Consider the following 12034-nt stretch of genomic DNA (forward strand, 5'->3'; position numbering starts at 1 on the left):
CCCTCTCCCTTCTTTTCCTCCCTATTAGTGGAGAGGTGTTAACGGGCTAGTTCACCTTGAATAGTCCCTTTCAATGTGTTAACTACTTAAGCTCAACAATCTGTTCCACCTTGTATTTAGCTGTGGCACTCTGATTGGGTTTCCCAGACCTGAAGAAGAGCTCTTGGGTAGCTTGAAAAATTGTCCATCTCACCAACAAAAGTTGGTCCAATAAAAGATATTACCTCACCCACCCAGGAATAAAAATTGTTTGGCCAGAAAAGCAGCTACTCGTTGTCTGTTATCATTTAATTCATGACTGGGTTAGGCTATACCAGCAGGCTGTAATCTTGTGTACAACTCTGAATATTTTATTGTGGCAATGCTAGAGTTGTAGATGCTTTCCTGCCTAGCAAGACAGTGATCAAAATTGTATCTTTACTTTGGAGATTCTCATGTGTATATCTGGGAATGACACACAGAGGAGGAATTATAGGCATGGGTCTCTGACATGCTGGACAGATTTATATTTAATAGACTGTGGGAGATGCATGATAGTCTGGGCTACTGAAATAAGATGCTGAGAGACTACAGCATTTTCATTTCCTGTTATGCAATTATATGGTTATGGTACATGTAGATTAGTTATTGCCCAGCTATGGCTCTCCAGAAGTTTAGAGTTTTTATTTTTGTTTTAATCTGTTCTTCTACCAACTTTTAGTAAAACTTTGTTTAATTTAACATCACATTCATTCATCCATGTGATCTTACACTGTTCAGAGGATATGTATAAAGAGCCATACCATAGAGAGAAAATAAACCATCTTCTAAAGGGAGGTAACAAAGGGTTTGTAGCTTAAACATCACTCAAATTTCTAGTCAAAGGCTCAGAGCAGAGAGTCCTGTCCTATATTTGAGAGGATGGGTATCTTGTGGACATAGGCAGTGCTTTAGTCTTCCGTTTGGGGAGGCTTACACTCAAGCATTGGAAGCTCTCTAGAAGTGGGGTGGGTGGCACTACCACCCAGACTGGCCTCTCCCTTGCTCCACCTCTTTCCCTGAGGGCCCCAACCCCTCCTTTGAGCCCCCACACCTGCTCCTCTCCATCTCTTCCTGAAGTGCCTGTTGCTCGCTTCTCTCCATGGTGTGTGTGGGGGGGCTAACGGGAAGAGGCAGAGTGAAGGTGGGGCCCCAGGGGCAGAGGAGAGTGAGAGGGAAGGGCCTCGGTGTGGACCTACTGGCGGGCTCGTGTGCCTCTAGAGGGAGGTGATCGGCACAGCATTTGCCCTCTTGCATGGCCAGCCTTTCTGGGGAGGCTTAGTCTCCCCCAGCCTCTTATACATGCCACCCATGCTTGTGGACAAGAAACTGGACTTTGGAGAGATGAATTCAGTTCCTGGTTCTGTTACAGACTTCCTGTGTGATCTTGGGCAAATTGGTAATTCTCTGTTCCTCAGGTCCATCTCTTTAAAATGGCAATAAGTACATTCTTTCTCCCAGCCCTTGGCAGTCTTGTCTAGTTAGACAGTGTGATCTACAGAAAGGGATTGTCCCTTAACAAATGTTTGTAAAATGCCTAGCATAGGGGGTCTGGTCTTGTTAGGACTTGGAGACACTAATGGAAATCCAAACTATAGTAATTAAGTTGCGATTCCCAGTGAGGCTGTCACTGGGAAAAGCCTAAAGATCAGAATGAGCTAAATTTGAGGGGTAGAGGTGATAGCTCCTATCTTAAAAGCTTAATGGGGCAGGGAACAGAAATGAGAATGAAGAGTGGAACCAGGAGTGACACCATTTTGGTATCTTACAGTTGAAGGGAGATTTTATATAAACAGAGTCATCTTGTTTATTTTTAAGATACATTCACTATCTTCTTTCTCCTTCGTGGACCCAGGGTCAACCCTAGATGTTTTGCCACCAAGGGTGCCCCCCAGTTTGCTGAGGGATGTGGTGCTTCCTCTCCCCCAGATGTTAATTTGAGTGCCCCCCAGTTGGTTTTTAAATTGGTGCCCAGGGCGACTGGCCTGACTGCCTGCCCTGTCCCAAAGGCCAGATCTGCACACTCCATGCCCTCTTTCTTTTAATAGCCTTGAGACTTTTCTAGCCAGGGGAATATATAAACCACTGTAATTAATTTTTATTTCACTTGTTTCTTTAAGTTTATATCTTTCTTTGCTGCTGCCAGCAGGTGGCTTAGAAACATTAATTGCTTAATACACCCTTATTTATTATGTAATATGGGGCCTAAAGAGAACAGCTTCAGAACTACCAAGATTGGGATTGTGCTAAGAAGTCAGAGCTGGTGAGTCCTGTATTTTTGTACATTTCTGCTCAGTGTACTGTACTGTGTGCTATTAACATAACTATTTAAATTCATAAAATATAACTGAGGGAAACTGAGTGTTGCCAAATGTTTTCCGTAGGTGTTTAGTGCACTGCTACTGCAATATGTTAATATTTGAGTTCATATTTTGCAGACTTTTTGAAAAATATAGGTGTGCAGCCAAATGATTTTGTGAGTGGCCTGCAGATGGCAGTAGCTAATAATTTGTCTGTTTAAAAGGAAGAGGTTTGGCATGGAGGGTATGTGATTTTTTTTTTTCTTTCTATATATATTTTTTTCATGTTCTCTCAAGTACAGTCGTTAAGATTATTGCACCAGCTTTGGAGAAAGCAATTTAGTAGGTATCAGACTAGCGTCATTTGCCATAGTAGATTAGAAAAATGAGACAGAAAAGGCTTGTTAAATTAATGTTGCTGGCAAGATATTATGCAAAATTTTGCATAGTACTCAGGTAATTTGTGAGTGGTGATTCAACGCTGTTTTGCAATATTAAATTAGGAAAATAATCTAAACAGGGTTATACTGAATGCCAGAAAATTTACAGTTAGAGATGGTACTCTCTCCATCTAAACTGTTGAGGAAGATAAACAATGGGATAAGAGAAATATCATTTTTAAAAACTTTAGATTCCCTGGCTTCTCCCAATTTGTTACAAATTAATATTTAGTCCAAAACCTTTGCTGAAAATTGTTCTCCTCTCTGAATACAGTTGCTAATAGTGGGGGTTACAAGTGTGAATCAAAGAGGCAGTTAGAAACCTTGATCTATTAAAATGCCTTTGGGCTTTTCAAAAGAAAAGACACGTTTTCCTTGTAGGTTGTAAAACACAGTATTAATTCACGGAACTGAAAGGGTTTCCTAGTTCTGTTAAGGGCACAATTCTGCAGTTATGCATGCAGAAGTTCCATTGACTATAGTGGGAATTCTACATGAGGAACAGCAACAGCATAGTTCTGAGTATATTCCTTGCAATTAATTGATATAATTATCTGGGGTTAATAGTTTCCTGAAAAAATATCAGTCATATAATAATGACATATTTAATCATTTTGAATATGATGTGTTTTATTTATTAATTTTGACAGCCATAACAATCTAGGGTTCAGATATTCACCTCTTGTAAGTTTGCCTTGGAAACATTTTTTTTTATCCGTGCTATTTATCTGCCATTGGGTCCACTGAATAGCGTGGCAAATCCATTTGCAAATTCCTGCATTCACTTCACAGTTGGCTCCAAACTAGTACTCAGGAAAACATAACTGTAGTTCTATAAAAATCACTGCAGTCCCCCTCATGTTTCCCTCCAAAAATGTCTTGAAAGATCCTCCAGTGCACACCATGGGGAGACAACACTTTCCCACTGACAGCACAGTACAATCTGGAATAATGCTGTTCTGCGCACTCATGGAAATATGTACTTACCAGTATTAATAGAACATGCACTGTATTGTTTATCTAGCACACCTGGACATTTGTCTTTGGAGCCATTCTTAAGTCTTTGGAAAAGACCTATTAATGCAAGATGCACATTTTATTAAAATGTGCATTATTTTTGAAGAAATAGAAAGGCATTTTAAAAATCAATTAACCATTTAAATGTCTTATAACAGAGATGCAAATTACCAGATGAATGACAATTCACAGATTGGCTTTTTTTTAAAAAAAAAAAAAAAAAAATCTAATAAAATGGTCATCACAACTGGCACTAGTTGGAACTTTTTTTAGCAGTCTCTGAGGACAGGCCAAGGAATGAATGGGCATGAAGACTCAGCTACTCCTGTCTTGTTAGGAAAGGGCTGGGGAAGCGGATACTGATAGTCCAGGAGATGGGAGTCCTCTGTTTGACAATGTGGCACCTTCCATGAGCACTACAATTCATTATAATATTTTAAACAGGCAAATTATATCCCCGGGGCTGTCTGTGCAGAATCCCAGTAAAATTGTTGGGGCTTCCTATTGGCACAAGGGTGTGTGATGTGGTTCAAGACTGCAGCATTGGAATCTAAAATGTAACCACTCAGAACTATTTTAACAACAAGATAGTCTTTGATTGCCTGAAGAAAACAGAATTTCTGCTCTCACAGGGTCGGATTCTGCAAGTAGGGGACGCTGAACAGTTCAGAACCTCACATGGGTCTAAACTGGTAAGGATCCATAATGCTAAAATTGAGCAAATGCATTGCAGAAGCATTTCCGGACAAAAGAATCACTGTCCATCCACAGCAATTACACTGTATAAGAATCATAATTTCATTGTTCTCACAGGATCAGTGTCTCACACTGAGAATAGTCTCATGGATTCACAGAGTTTAGGAACCAATAAATCATCTAGTCTGACCTACTATATAGAACTGGCCATTAAATTTCATCCAGTTACTTCTGTGTTGAGCTTGATATTAACTCAGCATATTCAGTCTGCTCTAACCAGGAGAGATTATTATCCATCACTAATCTATTTACACTGGATCCAGTCCTTCTCCTACTGAAATCCGTAGCAAAACTCCTATTTACTTGAGTGGGAGCAAGCTTGATTTCATTAACTCTAGTACTCAGTAGATCACTTGATCTATTCTTTATATTACCATAGTGCTCAGCCACATGGATCATTATTATATACTTGTACACACACATTGCAAAAAATTTGCTGTGCTGCAGTCCACATTCTACAACTGATATATTGCATGATAGCTTTACTATTTTCTTAATGACTTTAAGGTTGGTGTAAATAATGAATTATTTAATCACTCCACCCTGTGGATCCTGTGCTTCACCAGCTATGCCAGTGGTGTGGCTGGGAGGGGAGTGAAAGGGGAGGGACCCGGGCCCGCCCTCTGCCCCGGGCCCCCAACCCAGGGACCCTGTGAGGAGTGGTCTCACCCTGCTCAGTCCCTGAGACCAACTACCTTCCCTGGGCCACCTGTCCATGACCCCCCCGGCTTGTAGCCTGCTCCCTTGTACCGGCATGTGGGTTTGTTCAGCCTTCCCCGACTGGAGCCTCTCCGCCTTGGTGTGGTAGCAGCAGCGGATGATAGTCCCAAGCCCTGCGGCTATCACTGCAGCAGGGCAGCTCTTCTCCGCTTTGCTTTTCTCTGCCTCCTCTCCTCTGGCTGTTAACTCCCTTCAGCCCTCCTAGCCTGCCTGAAGTGGAGGCTTTTATCTGCTGGGGCAGCTTCTTTGATAGGCTCCAGGTGGCCTAATTGGCCCAATTGTCTTGAATTAGCCCCAGCTGGGTTACCCAGGGAAGAGGCCTTTCTGGAGCCTGGGGCTAATATACATGCCCACCCGTCCTAGTTTACAAATAGGAGCACTCTTTCATAGCCATGCGGTCTGGCCCTGTCACAGCACATAAAATACTTTTACAAAATATAGTTTATTTCATATTTTGGGAGCAGTGAAAGCACCAACACTGGCATGTTTCTATTAACATATTCTTTTTTAAAAAATCAAATTCGTTTCCGCAAACTTGAGTTTCTGGAAATCAGTTAAATTACTAACAAATTAAATTAACTCAAGTATTGGGCCCACTTGTGTTTCCATAATTCAGGTGTAGATAAGAGCATCCATGTATCTACCCCCCCTACCTCCGCATGTGGAACAGGAGAGTCAGATGCATCTATGGCGGTGGCTTTCTCCCATATCCAGCTTGGGGCAGTCAGAGAGTGCTCTATGGGGCTGGAGTTCGTGGACTAGGAAGGCGAAAGGAGTGGGTAAATCAGGGATAGGTTTAGGGGGAGTTGCACATCATTCCTCAGTGCCTCCAGCAGAATGCCACACAGAAAGTTAATACAATTTAAAATAGTAAAGCCTGTGATTAGGGAGGGGAGGATGGTCTAGTGCAGAGATTCTCAACCCGTGGCCCACTGGCTGCTTGTGGCTCAATTAACACACCACTGGAGCCCAGCTGTGTGCTTAAAATAAAAATCAAAGTTTGCCACTCCTGGTCCTGGCTGGGGGTGGGTTGGGCTGAGGGGGAGATGGTGCCATGCAGCCCTGCTGGAGCACTCCCTGGCAGCAGGGATGGTGAAGCAGCCACCCATGGCCAGGAAGGAGCTCAGCCAGCAGCCTGCTGCTTCCTCTCTCCCTGCGCTGCAGGGACACACTGTGTTTTAGAATTGCCATGTGGGTGAAAAGGGCAGAGGGAGGTGAGTGCTGAGCAGGGCTTGCTCTGCTCAGCCTGTCGAGGGGAGGAGGCTCAGTTGGCCAGTCCCTCTCCTAGGCTGAGGCTGGCAACTTTGGGACACTGCCTCCTGGGTCCTAGTGACTTCTAGGTGTGCTGGATCCTGTTCCTGTACAATGATGAGTGCCTGTGTGTGGGGTGGGGGGCAGGGAAAGGCAAGGGGGTGGGGTGGGGTGGGGAGAAGAGGCAGTGGGGCTGGGATAGGGAAGAGGGAAGAGAAGGGCCTGGGGCAGGGGGATGGGGGAGTGGGATGGGGCAGGGGACAGGGTGGAGAGGAAAGGGGATGGGGTGGGGAGAAGAAGGGAGAGGGGATGGGGCAGTGTGAAGAGAAGGGGATGACAGAGTGCTGCCGCCAGGGGGAGCACTGCCTCCTCGCTTCTGGGTATCCACGCCAGAGGCATCTGGAGAAATGGGGGGGCACATGTCCCCCACCACCCCCAGCTACGCGTCACTTAGGGGTGGGATGAGCGTGCTCCAGGCTACAGCATGTCCTGGGTTGCCTGCAGCAGACAGCGACTGCCTACCCTGTCCCCTGCTATCCATTTCTGGATCTGGAGCTCACAGCCAGAGCAGGAGGCTTCCCTTGTAAGTCCTATCTCTAGGGGGAGAACTGGTGTGAGGTGGACATTTGTCCCATGGGTGGCTTCCCATAGCTCGGTGGGTGGGATCACTCCTGCCCCTGACTGTCTGGGAACAGGCGTCGAGAGACATGTGCCTGACCAGGCAGTCACAGCAGGCAGGGTGGGGAGGAGCCCTCTCTCTCCCCCACTCCTGTGCAATCTCTGCTCCAGCTCTCAAATGCCCTCTCTGGCCTGGACAGCATCCCAGTGATTTTAACCCTCCCACCCTGCAAGAATTATGTAACATGGGCACTGGTACTGTCTGTCTCCCATGACTCACACACTCTGCCACTTTCTCTCAAACACACTTCCCATCTGTTTCACACAACTTTCACCTACACAGACTCGCTCATTCTCATACACACACACACCTACTCAGCCACACCTGTATAGACCAACGTGTTAACAGAACAAAACCCCTTATTTCAATAAATAGATTGGGTACTTTTGGGCTTAAATTTTAAATGACTTACAGTGATGTTAAGTGATGTACAGGTAGTATGTGTGTTATATATAGTGTGGATGTGGCCCACATAACACATAGAGAGTTGCATATTCGGTCCACAGTGGTAAATAGGTTGAGAACCACTGGTCTAGTGGATTGGGAACTGACTTGTGGCTTGGGAAACCTCAATTCAGTTCTTGGCTCAAGCACAAGCTTCATGTGTGACTATAGGGAAGTCAGTCAATCTACTCCACACCCCCCCGTTAAACAGGGATAATGCTTTCATTGCTCACAAGGGCATTGGGAGGATAAATTCATTGACTATGGGGTGTTCAGATTTTATGGGGATGAAAGCTATATAAGTACTTAGACAGCACTTTCAACTGTCTACTTCCCAGCAGTGGGGACTCTGCCTCTAGTCAGAGAGGAAGAATTCCACCAGTTAAGATCCATGCCCAAAACCCAATTGCTTCATCTTTGCCTAGACAGGGTGAATTTCACCCCCAATGCATTTATATTTAAATGAAACTATTAAATAATATTGGTACTTAAATACCATGGTGATAAGTGCTATAAAAGTGCATTGAAGAGATTGATAGAAATGTTTACTTAATTATTCTCCAGCATCATTGTTTAATGGAATAGGTTTAAATTCTAAATGCTCCTTAAATCCAGCATTTGTTTTAAAAGTCTGGATGATAATGACTAGGGAAATATTAATAAATTCAGTTTCTATTTAAATACATAGTCTTTTATCCCCAAATGGAGAATTATATAATTGAAAACAGTGCAATTTCAAATAAGCAAGCTTTCCTATTGCTTTTTATCTCCCTATATATAAACCATGACACAATGTTTAACAAACTGGATGAATAATGGAAAAGATTTTGCAAACTTCAGATGTAGCAGGAGATATGTGCTTAAGTGTAGCATCTGTTAAAAATAGATGGCAACACAAAAGATTAGGAGATGCTGACATGTTTTTTCTCAGGGATCAAAACTCTCAACAGTTTCACACTGGAGATAAATTTAAGAGAAGAAAGCCTCTGAGGATGCTAGATGCCTCTGTGCCTTGAGTGGCTTAGTTACATGTCACAGCACTTGTTAAGTCTGGAAAACTCAGTAATAACCATTTTGTTTGGAGAATTTAAAAGTACCGTGGCCTGAACCTGTGCCTTGAGCATGCTTGCAGCATTGCTTGTTTTCTAAGATCAGTTTTCTTAGATTCTTGTTTTCTAAGACTGGGGATGCTGCTCCATGTCGAGTCGAATCCGGTGCCGATGGTCCTGGGATCCCGGCCCCTTCTCCCTCAGCGGAGGGGGGCAGGGGAGGGCGGAGGTGGTGCAGGCAGGCCAACGAGGCTCTTGCCACCTGAAAACCTCCACTCTCCCACTCCCAGGAGTCGGGGGTGGCTCCCTGCTCAGAGATGCAGACCCGGGAGATGACTCCAGGGGCCGTGGCTGGTACATCTCTGAACTCGACCCTGCCCGTACCCACGGCGCAGGGGAGTGTCCGCGCTCCATGCTCTCTCTTCCTTGTCAGCACTGGGGATGCTGCTCCATGCCGAGTCAAATCTGGTGCCGAGGGTGTGCTCTGCACCGAGGTGACATTCGGTGCCGGGGAGCAGGACAGCCGGACACAGAGCAGAGCGCTGCTATAAGAGCAAGGCTGTAAACCTGATCTCTCTGTCCCTCTGGGCTCACTCTTTAAAAGCCTTGCATATCTTACTCTTGTCTTTCCTGTTTGCTCTCTCCCCAAGCACTTAAGGTACTGAGCAGGGGGGGGGGGCTTAAAACCAGGTGGTCGGGACATAGCCCGGCCACCTTAAGTCCGTCAGGGACTTCTTAATAAACTACACTACTTAACAACTACTTAAAACTAACTAGGGTACTTCGGGTAACAAAGAGTTCAAAGAAGGGGAGTGGCACTTGCAGAGAGCAAGTGCTAGTTCCATGCGACTGTCACGGGCGGAAAGAAGAGACTGAGGGGTTGTGGGGTCGGTAGCACCTCGTGTACCGCAGCATGTGCACGGTACTCCGGGGGGCACTAGGGCCGACCCTGCAGGATCTGCTGGGGGGAAGAAAGTTTCAGGGGCCGTGCACACTGGCATGCACCCACCTATATTGGAATGGATATGAGCAACACATCTCGAAGAACAACAGTTACTGGTAAGTAACCCTGTTTTTTCTAAGATCAGGGCTCAGTAATTCCCTAGGGATATAATATGCCAAGAGAGAGAGTGAATTCTTGCAAATACAGGCCCAAAGTGCCTAAGAAGCACAGCAAACTCTGTGTGAGAGAGAGAGTGTGTCATCTCCCACCACCCTGAAATCCATGGAGGCTGATCTAGGGCTCTGCAGTTCCCACAGGACATGCCCAATGGAAATCCACTTTCTGTTGTATCATCCCACACCACCATCAGCTATATTTTGGCTGGAGTCCATTCCATGGTTCCCAAGTATGGAGTTTGAGCTAACAAAGGAGAGGTTCTCTTAACAGCATGGGTCATCATTAGTGATGATCAGCAGAGTCATCAGGGGAGAGCTGAACCCTGATCTTGCAAACACTTACACACCTGCTTAACTTTACTACCATGCACAATCTTATTTCAATAAGCTTGCTGATAGTAGAAAAGTTAAGCCTGCACACAAGTGGTTACAAGATTGGAGCACTAGGGAGTCTCACTCCTTTTTTATCCTCCTCTCCAGTTACTCAGTTTTGAGAGAAGATGGGGACAATTAAGTAGCTAACCAAACCCTCACTCCATACTCCAGCTATCTCTGCAATTAATTTCTGATGTCCACTGTCTACCCTGCAGAGGAGAATAAGTAGGAAATGCCCTGTGCTGACCCTTCCAGCTTTTATTGTCCCCATTGTGCTCTTTAGGCATGATTTAGGTCACAGCCTTCCAGAAACTTTCAGCAGAGGAGGGAGGGGAATATTTCTATTCTCTTTGAAAAAGAGGAAAGCCATTGCCAACTCCTTCTTTCCTGGCTGCAAGGGAAGGCATTGCTAGTAGACTAAAATACAGAGACAGGAGGTAACCATCACTTTCATGTTAGCCATAGAGGAAAAGATGTGGGAAAGACAAAACAAAAGGAAGAGAATGTGAGCAGGCGTGGGAGAAATAAGAGATACAGAGAGGAAGGCCTAGATCATCAATGTATTTAGATGCTTACCTTCTTGGTTTTAATGGGAGTTGGGTGCCTCTAAGGATCTGGGTTGAAGAGTCTTATCTTTAGCTCACCACCCATTCTCTCTCTTCATGTGTGCTTTTCTCTCCAGCATCAATTTTAAAGAAATTCAGAGTTCTGCCTTCTCTTTCACTTTGTTTTTTCTCTATCTTCTTTATAACCCCACTGTAGTTGCACATTTTCACCTTATGGATGCCCCCTCATTTCTGGGTAGAGCTGTGATGTTGGCAGACAAGGTACCAGCTCATCCCAAATCCTGTGGGCCTCATTGAACGTTGACAAATGCAGAGCTGGAAATTAGTCTGCCTCACCTGTGTGGTAGTATGGTTAAAATAGGTATTAGAGTTACAAGAATAAGTTTAGTGTTCAGACTTTATGGAAAGTTTTTGGGAGACTGCATGAGTTAATCTTACTTATAATATCTATATCCAATGACATAAGATATTGCTTAAGTGTTTGCTCTGTAACTATAAAAATGCTTCCTTAAGGGCAGCTTTACACTTAACACTGCTGCAGCACCGACGCAGCTGCACCACTGTAGCACTTCAGTGAAGATGCTGCCTACACCAATGGAAGGGGTTCTCCCATTGGCATAGGTACTCCCCTCCCCAAGAGGTAGTAGCTATGTTGACCGGAGAAGCCCATCCTTCAATACAGTGCTGTCTATTCTGGGGGTTAGGTCAATTTAACTGTGTTGCTCAGGAGCGTGGATTTTTCATACCCCTGAGTGACATAGTTATAACGACCTAATTTCCTCATTTAGACCTGGCCTAAGACTGTAAACCTCCACAGCCAAGGGAGAAGCATAACCAAGTGTGAAATACTAGTTTATCACAAGAGGTATCATCTCCTCCCCAACAAAAGAAGGCCTATAGACACCAGACAGGCCATTGTGGAACATCAGTGGACAAAAGATTTTCTTGATTGCTTCTGCCACATTCATGAAGAAGGTATGTGCACAAGCCCTTGTCCAATCACAGCTTGAATGGTTGGGGAAGGGAATAAAAATCCCTGTTAAGGAGAAATTATCACTATGCTGCTTTGAATTTGGAGAGGGCAGTATTTTCTAAGCATAAGCAAGGGATCTCCAAGCTGCTTGGCTTGGGTTAGCCCTAAAGGACATATAGCTTGCAGCTACTATTACCTTCTGAAACCTAGACTGTGTCTCACTTGTGTGTGTGTTTACTTGCTTTAACCTTGTAAATAACTCTGATTTCTCTTTCCTATGTAAGAAACCTTTTAGTGTATTAGAGGATTGGCTACAAGTGTTGTCTT

This window comes from Emydura macquarii, unplaced genomic scaffold (genome assembly GCF_026122565.2).
Source record: "Emydura macquarii macquarii isolate MOO-44397 ecotype Brisbane River unplaced genomic scaffold, CSIRO-AGI_Emac_v2 contig_2422, whole genome shotgun sequence".
NCBI classification, from domain to species: Eukaryota; Metazoa; Chordata; order Testudines; family Chelidae; genus Emydura; species Emydura macquarii.